We start from the raw sequence: 25,008 nt of genomic DNA on the forward strand, positions 1-25,008 counted from the left end.
TATTGGTAGTGTGGTCCAACTGAACCTTTATAAATTTCTAATGAGCTAGAAGTAATGATAATAATTTCAGTTTTCAAAACTAAAACAAGAATTATTTTGTAGATACTGTGCTAATAGGATGCTGCTCACATCCCTCCTTCAGCAGTGACCCAATTCACTTACAAAATATCAATATATTGCATACTGCAAAATACAGCATTTTTAAGTATGTGGAGTCTAAGACTGAATTTGTGATTTTGTCCTAAAAATATATCTATTTACTATTAAAAATTGGAAACCTACACATCCACCTCTTTCTGGTCATTTTTTGATAAGATATTGTTGTTTGGCGGTGATAGTAGTATTGCAAGACATTTTCTGCTTTGGCATAACAAACCAACTGAGGTAGTGGGTTTTTTTTTCCTTCCTTACTGAAATTAGTTGCATATTTGAAAATTAATCCAGTTTTCTAACTATATATATACATGAATGAGAAAAATGAAATAACTCAAAGGTGAGCAATGAATAGGGAATTCTGTGGTGTCTTTCCTTGAACAGGTGTCATATAAATATCAAGGTTGTCAATCACTGTCAAAATGTTACAGTCTGTTGAATCTCTCAGTCTACAGGCCAGGAGAGTTGGGATTGTTTGGCCTGGAGAAGAGAAGTCTTCAGGGAGACCTTATAGTGGCCTCCCAGTACTTAAAGGGGGCTGCAGGAAAGATGAGGAGGGACTCCTTGTCAGGGAGGGTAGTGATAGGACAAGGGGTAACAGTTTTAAAATGAAAGAGGTCGGTGTCATGTCCCCCTGAAGTGAGGTATACAAGTGACTTAGATTAGTAAATCCACAACAGAGTGGACAACAGTGAGACGAGTCTCAAAATCCAGACATTTATAAATTTCCCACAATGTACTATTTGGATACATGATAACTGGCTAGGTATGTAATGAATTGCAGCAAGCAATATAGTATGCCTTGCGTTACCTAATGATAATTCAGAAAAAGGGAAAAAAATAAAAGAGAGCTAAAGAGAGAGGTAGAAATAGAGATCACTTGTCCGGGTTTCTGTATTGGTCCTGCCAACAAGGGTTCAATTTTTTTTTTTTTTTTTCTTTTTTTTTTTTTTAACTCCTCATCCCCCCCATTAATTTATACACACTTTTTCTGGGGTTCCTTCCCTAGGTTGACCTATCTATCTACATATCACATGTATGGGGAGAGGTAAGGTGCTTCATGAGATGATGTAACTAGAATGATCTTGTTAATCTTCATTAGCACATGCAGGGGTGTCAACTTTATTATGCATTTTGTAGGTAATGAAGCAAAGGTAATTCACCAGATAGATGGCCCTTGAAACTTTACAAGATGCACCAGAGCAGAAATATCCTGTCCCTACAGCGTTCCCTCCTCCAGATGCATCCTGTACTATCCAGGCAACCTTATCATCTTCAGTCTCCACATTATCCACCCCATGACTATAGTTTCATTACTTGTGAGTGTTTGAGACATTCCTCAGCTCAGAGGGCTTCTGATCCCCCCCATCCTTTATCAAGCCTTGTTTCTCTCAGACTATTTTTCTTAGTCTTTGTTTAGGGGAGATACAAGTAATCTCTCACTGGTAGATTTTAGATTAATGGTAGATTTAGATTAGATACAAGAAAGAAATTCTTTACTGTGAGACTAGTGAGACACTGGAACAGGTTGCCCAGAGAAGTGGTGGATGTCCCATCCCCAGAAGTGTTCAAGGTCAGGTTGTATGGAGCTTTAAGCAATCTGGTCTAGTTGTCCCTGCCCATGGCAGGGAGGTTGGATCCAGATGATCTTTAAGGTCCCTTCCAAACCGAACCATTCAATGATTCTGTATGATTCTATGAACTGTAAGAATAAATGTTCCCTTTGGGACATATTTATTGATTTTAAGTGCTTTATGCCACAACTACTCTGTAAATCTGTCCCTTGAAAGTACACTAAGGGAATATTTGTTACTATAGTATGTTCTGAAACCAGACAACTTTGTTCTTATAATGTTACTGCATCATTTTATAACAAAACACACATACTTTAAAACTTTCTGTACTAGTTAGACTTTAAATGTGTCTTATTTTATTAATTTGACTAATCCTGATGAGTCTCCATTACAGTATAGAAAGATTAAATGGTGTCCCGATCCAATATCGGGGAGGATTCTTAAATAATCCCAAGAGCGAGATTAACACACAAACAAGGTCAGATGCTCTATAACCTTATAAGCTTTATTTTCTATAACTGGTAATAGCGATAGGACAGAGAGGAAAAGAAAGGAAAAAAAGTCAGAATCCCTAAGCAAGAGAACAATAGAGAAGCAGCTAATTACCACCACTACCACGACTGGGGATCCAGCGATGTCCCATCAGCTTGTTTGTGGTGCTGATGATGTGCCACGTTCCTGGCTCCGTCGAGGTCTTCCAACAAGCAGCAGCAGCAGCAGCAGCAGCAGCGTCAGCAGCACCCCGAGAGAGGAGTACGCAGTCCCTTTATAGTCCCCCATCCCCACGATTCCCAAAAAGTCCGCTTGTTTCCATGGGGGCTTGTGGTGATATTTCCCGCCCCGTGGTCCTCCATGCGTGCATGCCCAGGTGGTTGCGGTGGTCTTGCTGGTGGGGGTTGACCTGAGGTTCCTCAAGCCTCTTCTCGCTGTCTACAGTCTAGCACCGCCTACCCATCTTGAATGCAGGTGTAGCTTGGTGGGTGCTACCAAGGCTGCTGTTGTTCCAGTCTCGGGCAGACTTCGTGGTTTTGTTGCGGACTTTTTGTCTTCAAGGTGTACTCCTTCGCAATGACAGGATGCTGAGGCCAGGAAATGGTGGTTGTGAAGCAGCAATGTTGAGACAGACACAAAGTCCAAAAAGTCCCTTACAAATGGTTACCCTTTTCAGGAGCATGCATGAGTGGGAAAAGAACCTATGTTCAGTAACACTGGTCTTGTGCTTTTCCTTTTTCTTTTCTTCTTGGAGTCATTGACAAATAGTTAAATATTGAGCTTAAGAAAGGAAAAAAAAAACCTGCCCTGATACTGCCAGAAGGCCCTAATTACTTCCCTGTGGATAAAATGTGCCAACATGATGGCTGTCATGGTTTTAATAATGAGACAATTATAAATTATGTACCAGTTTACATTACTGGAAATGAATATCTTTTACAAAGATCTTCTAGTTGCAAAATGCAGATTTGAAAGAACTATTGTGAGAAATTGTATCTTTTCCTCTTTCTGATACTTGTTCACAGACTTCTTTCCTTTTCTCCAAAATTAATTAGCTCAGTAATGATCCAGTAGTCATTAAAAGAGAATCTGGTTTCTTCAGAAGTTACATTCTCCTCAGTAGCAACAAATACAGGATCTAAGACATCACTAACCTTTACCCTTCTTCCCCTACCACCCTCATAATTAATTAGTCAGAACAAATGACAGAAAGGGTGTAACAAATTAATACAGAAAACTGTTGAAAAAGGCCACATCACATTTGTTAGATCTTAAGCATGTTTTGCTGTATCAGCTGCTGTAATTACCAACTCTGAAGCATATTATTACAATGAAAGAGGGAATGAGAACCAGTGTTTACTGAGCAGCATATCTGACAGACAGAATTTATGTACTATGGGACCCAATCTAAAATTTATTGAAATAAATACGTGTTGTCTGGATTATGTTTAGACAGTATTTGAATAAGACTTACTCACAGACAAATACTGTCGAAGCAGAAGTCAACCAGTAATGACTGCCATATTTTTTTTTTTTGTTATCATATGAGTAGGTCAGTTGTGCCTTAGTGGAAGCTGGTTTTGACATTGTAATCTTCAAATCTTTTCTTTCTGTTCAGTCACTCTGACTGAATTTCTACTGAAATTATTTTGCATTCTGAGTTTAGGATATTGGATAAATATTAAATTAGATAGTTCGTAGTATTCCTTGTAATCTTTGACATTGATAGATTTATTGTGTCCTGACAGAAAAAAAAAAAAAAAAAATGTTTACTATCAGGTAAACCCAGTAAGAAAGATTTTACAGTGCAGTTTGTTGGTAATTGTTGTGTGAGATGACAGATAAAGAAAACAAAGTCTATGGAAGATGTAGAGAAGAAAAATGCAAAGCAGATATCACAGAATAAACAATATAACATTTTTGTTTCCTATCTTTGTCCAAAATATTTGTCTTCTGAAAGAAGAATTGATAGATGTATTGACTTTCCACTTTAAAAGAGTAAATATCTAGTTTATCTGAAGATAATGACTCTCCCAAAGTCTCAAAAAGATCTTCAGCTGCTTTTTTTTTTTTTTTTTTTTTTTTTTAATTTTTTTTTTAATTTAAAAGCAGCAGGCCAGATTCTGCCCAGATTATTGCCTAAATCAGTAATTGTACATCCCAGTTTAATTTGATTTAACTTAGATTTGATTTAAACTGCAATAGAAATATTCTTCATATGTATATATACAGAGAAATTACAGCATGATTTAGTAACAGTATCACAGGAATTCTTATTTTGCATGTATTTGCTTTTTCCAAAGCCAAACAACTCAGCTTAATCTGGTACAGAAAACATGGACTAAATCTTTCTTTCTATTATAATCTAATTTTTAGGACCATTTCCAGGGAGGATAATATTTTATTGCTCAGTCCTTTTACCTGGAAATGAGTGTGCAATTACAGAGTTAATAATTCATGGGCTTTTTTACTGATTATGCATCTTCTCCTTAACTGAAGTTTAACAAATGATTTGGTGCCTGGTTTTATCCTGGCTTTTACCTCATTTCTCAGAATGCCACATACGTTGGTTTGTATTTTTAACATCTGAGAACATGAGAATATATGGGAAAAAAATTGCATTGTAGGTTGCACAAGTGCAATGCCTTGTTATTCTAATACCTTCTTTTTCATCTAGACCTAGAGGTTTTCCCACAGCCATGTCCCATGTGTTCCTGTTCAAAACAGAAACTAATAGTTTTTCACTCTCAGGTAGAAAATATGTCACCTCTGTATGAAATGGTAGAAAATGACACGAAACAGATTTATTCTTGCATTTGTACAGAGGGCAGTTAGGGACACAGCAACATTATGGGCCCCAGGAAATTGTGACTTGAACTAAAGAAAATATCAGACTTAAACTGAGATATTGGGCTGTTTTCTAGATTTTCCTTTCTACTGCACTGAATTGAAAATCAGACTTTCCTTTTCTTTCAGTTTAAAATGACATTGGGTCTCTATCAGCAAAACACACCATGCTGTAATAAATACACATTTTAAATGTTACTCCCTAATATTTAAGTTCATTTCTCTGCTGTCCACATTTCTGTCTGAGTTCTTCCAAATGTCTATTGGTAGATGGTATCACTATGCTAATGCAAACCCGTTTCTTTGAAGAAAATGATCATAAAAATCATTAATTCATTCTGAGATAAAAAAACCCACAAAACTCAACAGATGTTCTAATTAATATTCAGATATGGATCACTTTGATAGAAGTTCTTTGTCGCTTATAACAAAACATGTTGAATGCAAGACATCAGACACCTAATAATGAAGGTTAGGTCATGGATAACAAAGTTGCTATAATTATTTGGAAAACAGAAATATTAGTGCAAATCTTTATTACTACGTAATTTCAGAGATTCAGAAAGTTTAAAGCCAGAAGGACTATTAAATCATCTAATCAGTCCTCATATATCTATCACAGGTCATTAAATTTCATTCACTTATTACTGTGCTGGCCCGGTAATTTGTGAACTTCTGACAGGTCTTCATTTTGAGAGCTATGTCTTTGACTATATTTGTAAGGAAATTACTAAACTGGAGTCCCAAACTCCACTGATATCTCTGCACATGATTGCAATATAAATATATAATATTTTAAAAGTTAACATGATCTTACAAAAGTGGTCTAATTTCAGTGCAGTGAATAGCAAAAATAAAAATAAAGTCTGAAGTACAGTGAACTGTATGGCACACAGTCTCTGTATCCTGAGACAACTCTATCAACACTGTAACTGAATCAAACTTTATGCTTCTCTTCCACTGGATCCAAAGGAGACAATACTCATTACTACAGGAAATTTTAACCTTACTTTTTAGAGAGGAGGCTTTTGTTATTTCTGTGACTATTTTATGACCCCATTATTTTATGGAGGAATATATCCCTGACACTCTAATGAAATGATGTTAACTAATAGTGAAATGTTCTAAAGCATTATAATATAAAAATACAGATAAGTCAGTATTGTAATTAGAGAATAATTTGTTTCCTTAGTTACAATTTCTTTGATCAAGGTCAAAACTAACAGATAGCATGTAATATAATAAGCATATTCTTCAAATCATACTTTTCTGGGTAGAGATTTTGATGCTTCTCTACTAATTAGAAATACAGAGGTATGGGTGAACCTTTGACAAAGTCCAATAGATATCCAAAACAAAGCATCCCTAATAATTTTAACAGCATCAGTATCAAATGAAGGTATTTATATGTTTGGGTTACAGAAGATAAATGATGCCTATAGGACTACAAAGTGAACCAACGTCAAACATAAAATAGCTGATTTTCCTTAGAATTGCTCATCTTTCTTCATGCACCTGACCAAGAAAAATATGCAGAGGTATTAGAAAAAAAATATGCTAAAATAGTTTTAAAAATAAGTCAAATGAAATCTGAAAAAACTCAGTCATTCAAAGGATCTCTTAAAAGAATCATGTAGGCAATCTCTCAGATGTAAATCAAAGATATCATATTAAAGCAACATGTTTTCATATTTTGTTATTAATATAAAATAATTATTTTAACTATAGTGTAAATATATTAAAAGCTTTAATTACATCATCACTCCATCTTACGGAGGAAAAAAATCATTATAGAGAACAGTCATATTCCTTGTATTTAAAATGGTTTCTTCATTACAAGACAACACTAGTTTTAGCAGAAAGTGAGTTTAAAGGAAAGGTATCAGTGATAGCTCTGTCCTTGACCCCCCAAAATAGAGGGAGGTTTCAATAAAATATCTGTCTAATCAATGGCAACTTCTAACTTTCCTGACCCCTTCTACATATATGTACCTCAAAATCATGCAACACAATTTCACAGAAAATTTTCTTTGGGCTCTCCCAAGTTTGGGTTTACTTCTTAAGATGGTTTCTAGTCAGAGATGTTTTTATTTATGGATGAAGTTGCATTCTAATGTGTTAATAATAACAATAAACGATATGAACAATATTTTATATTACAACTAAAAATACTATGTAGTTAAAATTAGTTACATTTGTAAGTTATAGAATGCTTTATTTTGACAGTTTATAATAATATCATATTGTTCTTGGTATGATATTTTCCATTTTAAAACTGTTATTTTAAAGTGGAAAAGTAAAGTCCTTTTTTTTTTTTTTTTTCCTTGTGTCAAAAGATATATTTTTGCCTCAATCAAAAGAAACTTTTTCACCTTCTTGCTTAAAAGTCCTAAATGCCAGTGGTCCTATTCTACCTTGCTTTAATATTTCTGATAGAAGTTTGCTTTCCTGGAGAATAAAAGGTTTTTTTCATAATCATATGTTGAAAGTTTGCAGTGAGTGATCTCCAGTTTAATTTTTTTTTTTTTTTGACAAAAGTAAAATAATCCTCCTCCCTCTATCAAGTTTGCGCTGTTGACAGTTTTCCAAATGAGTTACACTCTGAAATGGAACAAACAAACAAAAAAAAGATCGAACCAAAACCAAAAGATGTGGGTTTATTTTTTTTCTCTTGGCTAATTGCAAATCAACTCATTATCATTAGTGACTATGATAAATCCATTGCTATCAATTAACATAAACATAATTTAGTCCAGATTTAATTTTCAGAGTACTAAAGGAAAGAAAGTAAATGTACTACAGTAATTGCTACCCCAGCTATGCATTTTAGGATAATCTTATTCATAAGACTTTCTGAAGTAGCACAGATGAATGACTTTGTTATGTTGTAACTTGACTTGTACACAGTGTATAAAAAAGGAGAGTTCTCATGCTCTAGTTAATTAATTGGATTATGCCTTCAAAAGAGTTGACACTTCATATGCCCTTATTGTAAGCAATTTTTAAGAAAGCTTGCAGAATAGACTTCAGAACAACCACCTAAAGATGAACTTTCAACTTGTGCTGTAACACAATCTTCTTTAGAAAAGGGAGTTTTAGGGTGCAGCAAAAAGTGTTAAGGAGAAGATGTGCTATACTTTTATGAAGTGTTGGCACCTAAAGAAGAGATAAATCCTTAAAGGCACTTTAAACATATGGCTGTTGTTCTTGCTGACTTCCTTGCTTTGTGAATGTCTTCTTTTCTACTATCAGATAAAGTTTAGGCTAAGGGATTGGTCAAATATACTCTGGATATCAGTAAATTGGAAGTATTAGACACAGAATCCTGCAAACATTTTTAGTAATTATAGATTGACATTCCTTAACACATGAGTCTTCAGTCCTACACAGACTTAGGAATAGTCTGAATATAGCACATAGAAGCAGACATTGAGTTTGGCTGGACTAGCATAAACAATTCTGGAGAACTGAAAATACTGCCTCATCTTCAATTGTGATTTTCTCCAGAGAAGCCCTATGTCCTGTACTCATAGGCATGAACACTGTGTCCTGAATAATTCTGAAAACAAATAAAAAGTTAATTTATTTCCAGTTTTTAAAGTTTTCTTTCACTTCCCTTGAACAGAACATATATGAAGGACTAAGGAAGTGATTAGTAATTTTCAAAGATCTCCAGATCTGTGAAAATTTCAAATGAACAGTGAAATATAGCCAGTCAAATCCTACCAGAAATACTGAAAGCTGTGGCAAGATTAATATTATATTTAAGAGTTTGCACTGATCCCAGGTTTTAAATAAATTTAACTAGTCTAAATTTGTAGCCTGGTGGAAATCACTACTGATTGCTGTAAACCTCTGCAGGATTAGAGATTTACAGTATTGCCTAATAGACTGTAAAAGGATTTCAACCGACTGTCTGACTAAATTGATTGATTGGCCTGTTAGATGTCTATAGATGCAGAGTCTGTGAAAGGTGTACAGGTATGATTAACCATACTGCACTCTGGCACCTGACCTTCAAGCTATTCTTTCTTCAGACTTAAAATTTCCTTTCTTTATGATTGTTCCCGGATGTTCTGAAATCCCAATGATCAGAAGAATTCTGGTACGTTAGGTGTCTTGTAAAACCTGATATAATTTTATTCCTTGGATCAAACTCCCTACCTGAGTAATGTTTTCCAGCTATGTGTTTCTGGGGGGAGATGACAGCACAGTGTTTGTTTCCCCCCAGGGGACTGGGTATTTTTAGAGTAGAGGAGGGGAGGCTAAGGGGAGACCTCATCACCCTCTATTTGCAGAGAGCTGGGGATGAGTCCCTTTAACCAAATAACAAGTGACAGGACAAGAGGGAATGGCCTTAAGTTGTGCCAGGGAAGGTTTAGACTGCATATTAGGAAGTATTTCTTTACAGAACGGGTTGTTAGGTGTTGGAATGGGCTACCCAGGGACATGGTGAAGTCCCCATCCCTGGGAGGTGTTTGAGTCATGTTGACATAATGCTTAGGGATATGGTGTAGTTGAGAATGGTCAGTGTTAGGTTAATGGTTGGAATAAATGATCCTCAAGGTCTTTTCCAACCTAGGTCATTCTGTGATTCTGTGCTTTAGAGCTCTACACATTTAGGGGATTATTGCACATTGTCATATATGTGAAAATATTCACCTATTGATGGAATAAATATCCAAAACGAGGTCTAAACTAGCTTAAGGGCAGGAGAATTATGTTTTTATTTAAGCCTTTTGTTATTAATTCTGCTCCTGGGAAGGAAATAAATGGCTTTTAATGTTTCAGGCAGCTGAACTACTCAAAAGCTAGATTTTTACTTAAACTTTGTTGACTATAAATTGCTTGGGGGCAGAAAGAATGGTGCTTTGTAGCTCAAAATTGCTGCAGGACAAGAAAGCCATAGTTTTGTCATGAAAGTAATATTTAATGCTATATATTTTCTACTTGCACAGCACTTTCCATTTCAAGGGATTGTGGAAGTCTGCATGCACACACTCTGCAAATTTACACTCAGGACAGCCAAGAAGAAAAAGATACCTTCTTGTCTTGATATTAGAGGCATGACTACGCAATATCAATTTATCTGCAATTCTTAATGAAATATAGGGTAACTGATAACTTGGCATACAAGTCCTTTTTTTCAGAACATAAAAATCAAAATAAACACCAAGTCACTAAGCCTAAGAAGTGCTCTGAAGCTGGGGAAAAAATTAATAAAGTGATTAATATTTAAATCTTGTCTAGAAAGAACTCTCTTCAATATTTATAAGGCATCTTAGAACTGCACCAGAAATGCTAAATACTGCAGAAAAGCTTAAAATCCAGAATGGAAGTTTCTGTCACTAACACCATTTTACTTAGGCAGCTTCCTTGCAAATTCTTGCAGGAAATACACTTTTTCATATAGAAATCTTGTCTAGCAGATTTCCATGTCAATTGCTTAAATAGCTGTTGAAGCACCAAAGATATTTACTAATTACTACTATGTAAACTCTGGAATATATCCTATCCTATAGTTGATTTGGTTTACAGAATGAAAAAGAATAAAAATTCGCTCATTTCACATTCCATTTTTTCCCAACACTAATATAAAAGAATCAAAAGCAAAGATTTTACAATGCTTTTAAATAAATTTTATTTGGGAATTAAGAACATCTGATATGTTTTATGAAGATAGCCAGTGAATAAGAAATATAAACCCCAAATGATTTATGGATTGATTATTTCTTCTCCCACTTTCTGAATTTTGTGACTGCTATAAAACTGATAATAATAATAATAATAATAATAATAATAATAATAATAATAATAATAATTCGAAGTTATGACCTCTTTGCACCCTATTGATACCTCTGTGAACTCACTTGAGTCAGCATCAGACAGATGCTCTGAGGGCAAAACATTGTCTTCATGCTTTCAATACAAGAGCTTTCTGGAAACATTAGCTAATAATGGAAATAACCAAATCACTGAGTTGGCACTTTTGGGTCTTAGGCAGGATCCACACGGAAGTGATGGCAAGTGATGCGTACAGGAACTTCTTAATTCTGTTCAGATGCTTACTAATTTTATGTTTGAGGGCTGTACTGGGAAATACATATATTCAATTTATGGGCAAGCAATTTCTGAGACAGTGGGGTTTCTTGGATGTTTGAGCAGAGTGTCTATTTCTCACCTTTCTGTACAGTTTCACAAGGAAATCCTAAATTTCTTCACATCACATGTTGCTGAAAACGGACCAGGACTGTATTGTTATTACTCTATCCATGAGCAGGTGTTGTGGTGTATGGCTTTACTCTTTCTCAGTGCTGTACAGTCAACTTCTTGTGTGGGAAGAGTGGAGCAGAGAGAACACACATACACACAGAGCTCTCCCTAAAATTTTAATTTGCTTAAACCAGAGGTGTAGTAAAGAGACATTTTTAACTATGACTGATGCACTGCAATATCACAATGCAGTAAATGGCAAATCAAAAAAGCAGTACTCCCTTGTCTACCAAGAAGAAAGGGAGGCTTTGTTGAGGAAAAACAGCAGCACTAATCAGGTACAGAATCCCTAACCAGAGGAGACACTGCTGCAGCAGCTGCTCTCTCCCTTTGCCCTTGGCTTCCCTTTTTATAGGTGTGGGGTCTGCCATTTAGACCTCTGTATTTTAATCAAATACAGAATGTTTACATATGTTCTGTTTGCCTAAAACTTGCGCTACTCAGCTCCCAACAATTCTTTCTTTTAGTGACCAGGACTGCTGGACCCAGTGTTACAATAAACTTGTGCAACTGCACTATGAAATGTTTCTAGATATAGTGTTTCATTTTGAACTTATTGCACAGAATTTAGAGCACCTAATTCATAAAAGGTTATTCAAATAATTTGTTTTACCACCAGTGTTCAAGACTGTCCAGGTCCTATTTAATGTACCCATATCCAAATTATTCTGTGAAAATACATATTTTATCTTCTTGTAAGCCTTTGGCTCTTGGTGATTACTGCAGTATAATCACACAAAACCTGGTGAAAAAAAATTGTACGTGAGTGTTTTATATATGGGTAATTTAGATACAAAAGGATAAAATCTAAAATGGACTCTAATTTTGGGTACCTATCTTCAGGTATCTAAATTCAGTTTTCCGAAGTTTTTAATTGATAATGTATTCTTTCAAGCACCTTGTATGTAAGAAGCCAAAAAGCTATCACTTCAAGCTTAGAGAAAATGAAGCATCTGGTTTCCTCACTAGTGTGAAAAAGTTTTAAGAATAACAACTTTAGCTCCAGACGTAGTTCATACTAAGAGTAATGATGTAGTTATAAATAAGGACTGTTGTTCCCATTCCCAAACTAATCATTATCACAGTCAAATCACATTTTTCTTAATGTTACTCTAAATTGCTTTTAAACCCTACCCACTTACTGGAACATTCCTGTTGATCCTGAATATCACACACAATTAAACTTTGATTACAAATAATGCATTTCTTTAATGCAGTTAGGTGGCTTCTCCTAGGAAGAGACTACCAGATGAACAAGCAATTTAAAAGCTCTCGCTAATGTTTAAGTAATAAGGATTGTGTTAAATCTTTTAGTGTCCACTATCTAGTGCTCACTTTGACAATGCTCTAGGAGATATTACTTGTCTTACAGTCAGGAACTCTCACTTCATGACTTTGCTATACATGTTTCTTTCCCAGGAACTTGCACTAAAAATACTTTTATTGAAAGTAAACCCCTGTACATGAATGGCTCACTGATGAGAGAGACAGGTATACAGGACAAGAGGGGGCGAAAAGATTGACAAATCTCATCTCTATTATTAACAATATTACTGTTATTGGTATTCTTCCCCAATTTCAATTACAGAGAATGTAACTCATACAACAATAATTCCCAAAATTACTAATATACTTCAGATACCTGATGTCACAGTATAACAAAAGCAACTTAAAATGCTTAACTCTTACCCATGATCAGTGTCAGATATTTTAATTTAGTGACCATATTTTTAATAGCTATTTCAGATATGCAAATATATGAAAACATTATTGTTAGAATCTCAATGAGGTTTAAGTATAAACCACAATCTGACAAAAACAACAGTGTTTAGAATTACAAGCAGATGTGAAAAGAATAAAATAGACAACAATTTTCCTGCTAGAACACTTTACATAGTTAAAAGTTTGGAATAAATTATGTCTTTTGTCAGAATCAGGACACAAATCTTAAACATAAGCAAACCAAAAATGTAGGTTATAATAAAAAGTAGTTGATATTCTGTGCTTTGGAATACTAAATAATCAGTACTTAAATATAAAACAGTAAAATATGCCAAGCTATGACTTCAGTAAAACAACAGAGATGTTTTCATATGAAATTCTAATTTTTCATAAAGGGAAGAAGAAGAGGAAAAAAAAGGTATCCTTTTGTTAGAATTTTAAGCTACCCATATCTGTTCTGTAGTACATGCAGAATGTGATAGATGTGGCAAATATATAATAATTTACACTGTGATCATATCTAACAAATCTATGAATCTACTTCACCATTCATTCCTAATAAAGATGTCAAATGGCCTAAAGTGCTTATAGTTGAAACTACGAATAGATCTAAAATAGGTATGAGGTAACAATGAAATGTTTGTATTTCACAATAAACACTTTTACACTATTGACATACCATTGTTATTTTGCAAATATTTAGATTTGTGTAGGGTCTGGTTCTACACTTGTACAAATATGTATTTAAAAATTTTTATAGCAATTATCATAAAGGCTAAGAATAAAGACAATAAATAGACTTGAATCATGGAGTCATAGAATCACTGAATGGTTTGGAAGGGACCATTGAAGATCATCTAGTTACAACTTCCCTGCATTGGGCAGTGACATCTTTCACTAGAACAGGTTGCTCACAGCCCCGTCCAACCTGGCCTTGAACACTGCCAGGGAGGGGGCAGCCACAGCTTCTCTGGGCAACCTGTGCCAGTGCCTCACCACCCTCAGCATAAAAAATTTCTTCCAAATGCCCAATATCTAACCTATCTTCTGTCAGTATAAAACTGTTGTCCCTGTCACTACAGGTATCAGTAAATTTCTTTCTCTGTCTTTCTTATAAGGCTGCTATATGATCTCTCTGGAGAATTCTCTTCTCTAGGCTGAACAAACCCAACTCTCTTAGCCTTTCTTCATGGGAGAGGTGTTCCAGCCCTCGGATCATTTTCATGACCCTCCTCCAGATCCGCTTGAAGAGGTCCAAGTCTTTCTTCTGCTGGGGGCCCCAGAGCTGAATGCAGAACTCCAGGTGGAGTCTCATAAGAGCAGAGTAAATGGGGAAAACCGGCTCCCTCGACCTGCGGGTCACACTTCTTTTTATTCAGCCCAGGATATGGTTGGCTTTCTGGGCTGTGAATGTACATTGCTGGTACATATTTAGTTTTCCATGCACTAATAGCCCCAAGTCCTTTTTTGCAGGGCTGCTCTCAGCCCATTCATCTCTCAGCCTATACTGGTATTGGGGATTGCCCGGACCTCAGTGCAGGACTTTGCACTTGGCCTTGTTGAATGCCATGAATTTTGCATTGGCTCACTCATCAAGCCTGTCAAGATCCCTCTGGTTGTCATCCCTTCCCTCAGAGGTATCAGCTGCACCACTCAGGCTGCTGAGGATGCACTCAGTCCTACTGTCTGTTTGACTAGAAGGCCCTTACTGAATCATGTTGCTCTCCTGCCTTCCTTGTCCAATTTCTTACACATGGGAATCAAGAGCTCTTCCACTCTAAGAAAAATGTCCTTAAATAGCTGCCAGCACTGTTCATCTTTATCCCTGGGGGCAGTTTCCCAAACCTGAAGACGGATCAACAAAACTAAAGTAAGCATGACTCATTCAAACTGCTTCAGATCTATTTGGATTCACTCAACAATCAACAACTACAGTATCTTGAGTACAAGTACATTGATTAGTTATTCCTATGTCCATAATGTATATGAATTTCATAGGTAAAAGATCACTGTATTACAGACTAAGAAGACTAACTTTGATACACATTGTATATATAAGATATTTTCAATTAATTAATAATTAATTTCAAAGGAAACTAGATAGATGTTCTATTCCTGTTTATTGGGTTTATGTGCCAAAGTTTTATAGCAGGAGTGGCTGCAGGGGTGGCTTCTGTGAGAAGGTAACAGAAGCTTCCTGCATGTTGGACAGAGCCAATTCCAGCTGGCTCCAAGACGCAACCATCACTGTCCAAAGCTGAGCCAGTCAGTGACACTGGTAGTGCCTCTGTGATGGCATATTTAAGAAATGGTAAAAAATGCTGTGCAACAGCAGTTGAGAGAGAGGAGTAAGAGTATGTGAGAGAAATAGCTCTGCAGATGCCAAGGTCAGTGAGGAAGGATGGAGAGGAGGTACTCCAGGCAATGGAGCAGAGATTCTCCTGCAGCCTGTGGAGGTCCACGGTGCAGCAGAATGTATCCTGCAGTCCATGGAGGACCCCATGTCACAGCAGATGGATATACCATGAAGGAAGCTGCAGCCCATGGAGAACTCCATGCACAGCCAGGCTCCTGGCAGGAGCTGTGGCCCATGGGGGATCCATGCTGATGCACTCTTTTCTCGGAGGACTGCACCCCATGGAAAGGACCCGTGCAGAAGCAATTATTGAAGAACCGCAGCTTGTGGGAAAGACTCATGTGGGAAAAGTTCAAGAAGGACTGTTTCTCATTGGATGCACTGCACACTGGAGCAAGGGAAGAGCATCAAGAGAAAAGAGTAGCAGAAACGAAGTGTGTGGGAATACAACAGAAGACTGGTGAGGGGGATTGTAAACACACTCAAGTGACTTGCAGCTGGGGTGTTGAAAAACACATATATCATACTAATTGTTGTTTAGCTTTGTATGCTTAACCGTGTTTAGCTAACAGGCCTGTGATAGACTCAGGGGCACCTTACTGAACATCCTAGAGGTTCCTGCTGTGCTGTGGGAAAGATCAAAGCACAATGGAAAGATACACCTGCAGAAATCCCTGATATATACAGATGAAAGAAGCAGATTTGAGATCTTCTCTTCTCCTCTTTCTGTCTAGCAAGGACTGAGCTCCACAGTGCCTGCATCCCCACTTGCATGCCTCCGTTGGGGTGCTGCTGCAGAGATTCCCCTGGGTCATGAGGTAACAAGAATAAATTAACTCTTTGCATTTCATCCGTGGTTCTGTGGTTGTTCCTGTGTCCTGCCTGTGTCGGCTCACACAAAGTGTTATGAACTGACTACAACACCCATTCTCCATTCCTCTGATCAGGGGTGGGATGTAGAAGAGTTTGGAAGAAAGCTGAGCTTCAGAATAATTTTTTTATGAAGGAATATTTTATTTTAAGAAGATTTTCCTATATTTAAAATTTCAAAGGAAGACATTGTTTTCAGTATAGTTTCCTTGTCTTCATACACAAGACACAAGGTCTAATCTGCATAGTGGATGTTTATATTCAGTTGTCTGGATTGGACAGTTATCTGTCTGATCTGAAATAGAGATAAAGGGGAAGACTAGGTAGGTTTTGTTTTTCCTATGAAACTTTTCACCAGTTTTCTCCACGACCTTGGACAATTCCTGTCCAGTGCTGTGCACATGTTGGTTTGCTCCCTCACTAATTGCCTTCTTCCAAAAGTAAACCTATGTCTGACTGAATGAATCCTTTGCTTTGGGAACCACTTCAGAAATACATTATAGATATATGTTGTACTAGGTGTGGCTCCTATCTACAGTTCTCCAACAGTGTCCCAGCAAGCCTTTTTTTACTATGTGCTTTCATTCTACACCTCAGGACATGAAAAGCAGCAACATATCACAAAATATTTCTGCAGTTTTGGATCTGAGAGTATTATTTCAGATACTTTGAAATGGAAATTACATACACAGAGTTATCTCTTGAGGCTAATAGAGCAAAGCACTATCCCACAGAATAAAATGTACTAAGTGTAGATACAGGTAATCTACTCCAAATAGGAATTACTTTATGCAGAGAGAACATGTCAGTTTATGTTAATCTGCTTAGGGGTCAACATCCTCCCTTCTTTGATACACAGAATCATCATAGCCAAACCTGTGAGATCTTGCATAAACAGTGAGGAGGAAGATGATAATACACAGCTTAGTGCTTTAATTACTAACTTTTTTAAGCAGGTTGTTGGTAATAGAAGCTTTAAGACAGTTTTATGCTGGAATGCTTGGAAAACTAAAAGTCACCAAAGTTCAGTTCAGTTTCTTCACTGTGATGACCAGATCAAATAAATATGTAACTTCATGGTAAAGAAATTTTTTGTAATATTTTCTGCATTGATCCTAGACAAAGTGACTTTAGATTTAATGGTCATGCCAGTATTTACTTTCAAGCTGTTGGTGTTTATTTTGACCTCTGTAAGCCAATGTAGAACACCAAAGTGAATGCCAAATGGACATATGCACTTGTATACAATTGACAGTACCCTCCCTGCTGAGCAAAATGGACACCTGGCTACAGCTGACATGGAGAAAGCTAAGGTACTCAGTGACTTTTTTGCTTCAGTCTTCATCAGCAAGTGCTCCAGCCACACAGCCCAAGGTATAGAAGGCAAAGACTGGGAATGGGAGAATGAAGAACCAAATACTGTAGGAGAAGATGAAGTCTGAGACCAGCTAAGGCACCTGAATGCGCACAAGTCCATGAGACCTGATGAGACACATCCACGGGTCCTGAGGAATTGGTGGATCAGGTGGCTAAGCCACTATCCGTCATATTTGAGAAGTCATGGCAGAACAGTGAAGTTCTCAGTTTCTGGAAAAGAGAAAACTTAGCCCCATTTTTAAAAGGGAAAAAGGAAGACCTAGGGAACTACAGGCCAGTCAGCCTCACCTCTGTGCTCAGAAGGATCATGGAGTGGATCATCCTGGAAACTATGCTAGGAAACATGGAAAACAGAGAGGTGAATTGTGACAGACAACACACATTATTTTAATTACCTTTTAGTTTTCCGAAAGAAAACAGCACAAAGAAATATTAATACTCTTCACAAAATAATTCCTTCTCTTTTAGTGCATAATTTCTATGAGTGCAAAACTATTCACTCTTTTAGTGCATAATCCTCTGAGACTTTAGACTTGTTCTATGAAATGATGTAATCTTACCAAATTATGGTAATGATAATGGCTTATGTTCCTACATACTGATTTATTCAAATATGTCTTTCTGTAAGGGCCCTTACACACATCTTTGTTTTAAGAGAAGAGTATAAGTACACAGAAGGTCTAATCAAATGTCAATGAAGTCAACAGAACGAATCTACCTGATTTCAGAGGTCTTTGGATCAAGTCATAGATCATTACAGACATCTAGTGTTTCATTGTTGATGTAAATCTCAATCAGACATTAATTAAGATATTTATGCTTTAGCTTCAGTTGTAAGGCATAAAAGACAACTTAATGACATGGTGTTCAGATTTTCAAAGAGAATAGTATATCTAGAAACTTGAGTTTTAATAACTGTCAAATTAAATTGACAATAAGCTTCAAAGAAGTCTATCTGCTGGGTTGTTAAGGTGTGTTATAGCTCTAAAATTTCATACAGATAGTAGTGTGGCATTTCTCAAGTTTTACACAGATAAATAGTTCCATTATCCTCATTTCCACTGAGGCATTGGCTTGTAAGATAGAAACACAGAAGTTACATCTCCTAAATATTAGAAAGGCGGTTTTGTGAAAGTTTCCTTCTATTGATCTCTTAGCTGTACATGGGAAAGACTTAGCAGTGACTTCAGTGGCACCAGGATTTTAAATACTACTATTAGATCATTCTCAGACATGTTTCCTTTTAAAAATTTTAACTAATAGCAGACAGGGAATACAGAGAATGTTCAATCATCACTTCCAATGTACAGCATTCTTCACTCTTTTGTGTTTGAAGACAGATCTTAAGGAATTAGAATGTGTTTAAGACTGCTAAGTCTGCATTAAGAACTGTTGAAAGTCCATAAATACCTAGTAATATCAAGGCTATTCTTTGCTCCAAGTTTATTTGCTACCTTTTTTATCAGGAAAGCAGGATAAGCACATTAGTAGAATGACAATGAACATTAAATAAATTTGCACAGGGTACTAAAACTAAGGAGGACAGAGAAAGAGGGTAGAAGGTTTTTAAAGAAATTATAAACAGCAAACATAATGAAACTGAGATGGAAATGTGACCAACCGTTTTCTGCCCTCAGAAATACATATCTATTAGATAAAAAACCTGTTTGGATGGAAGCTACATTTTTAAAAGGTGCACAGAAAACAGTGAAGTGTGTGAGAACTCTAGTCATATATTACAAGCAAAATTTTTTTTTTCTGCATATGCATGCAACACTCATCACAAACCACTGAAGTTTATAATCTTATTTTCTAAAGGATTCTGATGGGGCAACATTAATAGAATCATAGAATGGTTTGGGCTGGAAGAGACCTTTGAAGATGGACCATGTAGTCTAACTACCCTACCAAGGGCTGAGACATCTTTCACTAGATCATGTTGCTTCATGGAGCCTGACCTTGAAGACTGCCAATGGTGGGGCATCCACAAATTCTCTGGGCAACCTGTTCCAGTGTCTCACCATGTTCATTGTAAAAAATTTCTTCCTTATATCCAATTTAAATCTACCCTCTTTCAGATTAAATGTTGGTAAAAAGTATCTTTCAGACTTTCTTATAACACCCTTTATATACTCAACAACTCTTCTCCACTCCCCTCAATTCCTCTGTGATGGGAGCATGATGAGAATGTATGGAAAAAAGTGTTATTTCTGAAGGAGTGGTGGTCTACAGTAGCACAGAATGAAAGACCAAGGATAGTATGTGCTAGGCTATTTCTAGCTACACAGCTCTCTGTGATGTTACTTAACAGTAGAGTGCACATTGCTGATTTTTTGTCTTTCTTTTTCTAATGCTAGGCTAATGGCTCACTGGAAAGGACTGAGGGAGCAATAGCAGAACTGATAAATGGTTTGGAAAAGTTAGTTTATGATAATAGCTAAGCAGCTTGTAGCTTAGTTGTTAAACCACCAACTCATAGGTCAAGGTCAGAAGTATATGATAAAATTAACCATTCTTTTTTGGACTGATTGTGGGAATCTCAGTGCATCCTGTTCAAAAGACAGAATTCAGAGATGCATATGTACTAGATTATGCAGTAGCATTTTACAGAAATGAAGGAAAATACTCATTATGTCTCAGTATGTAAGCTTTTCCCTGTCTTGATATCAGCAGATCTCTACTAACCTTCACCAGTGTACATTTAGAACCTAGAAGATATGCAGCTAAATAGATACAAGATATATCCCAGATAGATAGGTTGATATAATTTCATCTATCATATATACAGGGGACTGTGTGTCTCATATTGCAGGTATCTCCCTATCTGCATATATATATATATGTGACATATACATATATTTAAATCTAACATATACATACATATATGGTAGTTATATAAAGATATAGGTAGATCTACACCTATCATTTAATCACTGTATCTACCACAGAATCACTGAATAATTCAGGCTCAAAGGGACCTCAGGAGGTCTACATTCCAAATGCCTATTCAAAGAATATCAGTAATGAAATCAGACCAGGTTGCTCAGGGTTTCATCCAAGTGAGTCTTAGCCTCTAAGACCAGAGACTAAATTATCTCACTAGACAACCTGCTCCAATGCTTGAATGTCTTCAAGGTGTAAAAAATTTTCCTTATCATATCTGAACATCCCCAGATTCAATTAGGCTTCTTGTCTTCCCATGCACTGCTGTGAAGAGACTGGCCTGCTTGGAGCAGAGATTCCCCTGCAGCCTGTGGAGAAGACCATGATGAGGCAGGTTTTCCCTCTGCAGCCCATGGACAACCACAGTGGAGCAGATTTCAGCACTGCAGCTCATGGAAGACACCACGCTGGCAGCCAGCCAAGGTCAAACCCACTATCTTATCACAGAAGGCAACCAGGATGACTAGGTATGATTTACTCTTAGCAAACACATGGTGACTGTTGATCAATTTCATCTCCTTTATGTGCCCAGAAATGTGTTCAGGTGGAACTCTGTGACTTTCCCAGAGAACCTAGGATTGTAAGCCACACTAGTAGAGATATAGAGGGCAGAAAAATCATTAAGGTCAGAGAAAGAGGAGTTTTAGGAAAATAGCAATTTGCAATCAAAACATTTGACACAGATAAATTTGTAAGAGAAAAATTATTTACCATACTTGTAGTTATGGCTAACATTATTTTTTTGCCCTACCAATACCATTAATTATCAGTATGCCTCTAATTTCATAACCATGTTTCAAGAAGATATAGTAGGTGAAATCATCTGCTGAAATGAAATATCACTCAGTGAGAGAGGTTATAAATCCTAGCAAGCGTTCTTTTGTTTTCTGAGATCTCATCAGGTAATGTCATATCACACAGCAGAGTAAAATATAAATTTGCTTGTTGTCATATCAGCTAAGTAGCAACTGTAATGTGGTATGATGAGATAGAACCCAACATGTTCTAAAAATCCATCAACTCAAAAAGTCACTGTATATTTGGACACTCCAACTATATGAGATCTCATGACACTTTGATAAATTTTACTTTACCTATATCATTGAAGACTGATGTGCAAAGTAAACATGAAAGGTTTGGTTTGAACAAGTGTACTGTACCCCTACTTGTACCTCTCTTCTTAGGCACCAAAAAATGACTTAATTTTATATATAATTTTAAATATACCTAAGCCACAGGTGACCAGAAAATATAGCAGTACTGTTGTGCTTTTTTTGTTTTTTTTTTCTTCAAGCAATTACATGAATAAATTCAGGAGGATTAATTAGTTTTTCTCATATTTGTTCTTAAAAGTACTAGTCTCTGGAAAAAAAAAAAAAACACATAATGAATACATTTTATGATATACAGTGTTGAATATCTCTTCATTAAAAAGAAAGCAATCCAACAGTCTGTTGTTACTGAAAGAAATAAAAAACTCCATCATTTTAAGCTCCCTTGCATGCTAAAAGGGCAAAATGACTGTCCCTGCCCAGCATATTTTTTGATCTGCCTAGTTTCCAAACACCTGAAGTGAAGGAAACTGCAGGAAATTCCATATCCTCTGTTATTTTTCCACCAGAGGTTTTTATTTTTTGGTACTGGCATAACCTCTAGCTCCTATAACTCAGCTTTTCTCAATTCCACAAGCCCAGTAAGACTGAAAAATGTGCACTCCCACCAAATAAGGGCAGGTGGCATACTCCTTGTCTCAGTAGTCCTGTGTTTATAGGAAGTGGCCATTTAAACCTGAGTATGTCAGGAAGAGGAGGAACTTGGGGGCTATGTGGGGACCAGCTCTGTCAACCATCCCTCAAGCATAGTAGATCAGAGGTGAAAAAAAAAAATAAATCTGTAAACCACATATATTGCATTCTAAATGCTACACCTGCATACTCAACTTCATCTTGTAGTCAGTAATACTTAGCAATTTACTAGAATCCTGCAGGTATGATTTTCATTATGGGCGTTTACACATTACAGTATCATCTTGAGATTTGAACCCCTTAGGGGCTCTGATAAAAATCTAGCTCCCCCAGTGACTCTCTCCACAATCTAACACCCACATGAAAATTGTTTCTGCAGAAGCTTTCTCCTTGAAATATCTTGAATTTGTGTTCAGTGAGAGCAACTTGATTACAGATCTCTCCTGTGTTTCCCTGCACTGTTCTGTCCTTCGCAGTGGATGACAAGCCAAGAACAAAAATATTATGGTCTTTCATGTATTTTAAGAACCATTTCAAAAAGTGCACATTCCACAGAGAAGGGGAGTACATTTTGATTCTGAAAAAAAGACAATTATCTTTGTTCTCAGTAAAAGGTTATATTTTTAATCTTACCTCCAAAAAGGAAATAAACATTACTTTTAAGGGCATAATGGAGAACATTTAAGTTTTCTTGAGGTGTATACTCAAAAGGAAATAAAACCCCACAAAAACAAAGCATACAAACAAGAGACACATATACAAAGAGGAAAAAAAGGTAGATAAAAATTCCAAATGTTAACCTTGTCAAAGCCCAGGACAGAACAAATTAGGAACATTTTCTAAAAGGCTGCTGAGCATCCTCTAAGAAACTGTTGAACTGTAGCATCTGCAGCAGTTATGACATTTTGCCTTTCTTTCTAAGAACATATTGACCCTTCCCTCTAACTGGGCTCAGAGAACTTCAGTGTTTCTGTAATATTTTTTTGGAAGAACAGTAGTTCCTACTGTCTGCAGAGATAGTTTGGAAGGCCAGGATGGCTTACACAAACAGAATGCAGTAGAAATATATTGGGAATCCTCTAAATACATTTCATTAAGTGGAGAAGTGATAAACTAAGTGAAATATTAAGAAATATAAAAATTAAAAGGTTAAGAAGGAGAAAACCAATAAAAGTCTATGAAAATCTATGCAGATTTTTTGTTAAATATATTATTTATAAATATTCTGCTTCTATAGAGTCAAATGATTCTAGAATAAACTATACTACTATTCTGCTACTAGAATAAGCTCAGTTGTTTGTTTTTTTTTCCCCCCAAAGTATTCTGCCAGACAAAAGTATTTTTCAGCATAGGTGTGTTAAAAACGAGAAATTACTTGCACTTGAGACTGTATTAGCAGGGATTATGTTATGATTTTATCCTTCAAATATAAATAAAATTAAAGAACAATTAATTTGAAAAAATTGAGTAGACTATTAGTTTCTGATATATTTTAAAATAATAAGTAATTCTTTTCCCCTCTCTCAAACTTTGAGAACCCTAAAACAATTACATATTCTAGCATTTGTGGCATGTATGCACTAATCTAAAATTCTGTTTTAATGAGACAAGAGCACTATCCATTAATTGTCAAAGGGTGTATTAAATTAGTTAATGATCATGCCTTTGACAGATGTTCTTAGAAATCAAATTCACTGCTTGCTAAGTTAAACTCTAACTCATATTATGGAAAATATGTATTTTTAGGATCTACAACAGAGTATTACATTTGTATACAGGGAACTTATTTTTAATCAGCCATTTAAAAAAAACTTATTGTGAGAGACAACTTGTAAAAACAGGTCCTGAAAGAAACAGGCCTGTCAGAAATAAGGACTGAGAAAAACAGGCTGAGTAAGAAATGAAGGAGAGAGGGGGGAGTGTAAGCCCTCTGAGCTAAGGAATGTCTCAAACACTCAGAAGTAATGAAACTATAGTCATGGGGTGGATAGTGTGGAGGTTGAAGCTGATAAGGCTGCCCGAATAATGCAGGATGCTGCTATAGGAGGGATCCTTGAGGAGACAGGACGGCCCTGCTCTGGGGCACCTGGGCAAATTTCAAGGGCCATCTGTCTGGTGAATGACCTTTGCTTCATTATTCAAGAAATGTATATTAAAGTTGACACTCCTGAATATGCTAATGAAGACTAACAACTACATCATCCCATGAAGCACCTTACCCTTCCCCATCCATGGGATACATAGGTATGTGGGTCGACCTAGGGGACAGACCCAAGGAAAGTGGGTATAAATCAAGAGGGTGCAAGAGGAAGGGGGGCCCCAGAGAGTGAAGTGAAAAAAACAGATGCCTCCTGGAACCCTCTCTGGCAGAACTGATGCAGGATTGCAGACTGGTGATCTCTATTCACTCCATCTCCCTCCTTTCCTTTTTCCCCTTTTCCTTCACTACCATTAAGCAATGCAAGACATACTGTATTGCTTGGCACAACTCGTTATATACTTAGCCAATTAATGTGTATCTAATTAGTACATTGTGGGAAGTTAATAAACGTCTGGACTTTGAGACTTGTCTCACCATTGTTCACTGCACTGGGGATTTACAACTCTGAGTCACTTGTCTCCCTCATCCGAGTTGGATGTGACACATAAATTACAC

Source organism: Athene cunicularia (assembly GCF_003259725.1).
Source record: "Athene cunicularia isolate RWA chromosome 3 unlocalized genomic scaffold, athCun1 chr3_part1, whole genome shotgun sequence".
NCBI lineage: Eukaryota > Metazoa > Chordata > Aves > Strigiformes > Strigidae > Athene > Athene cunicularia.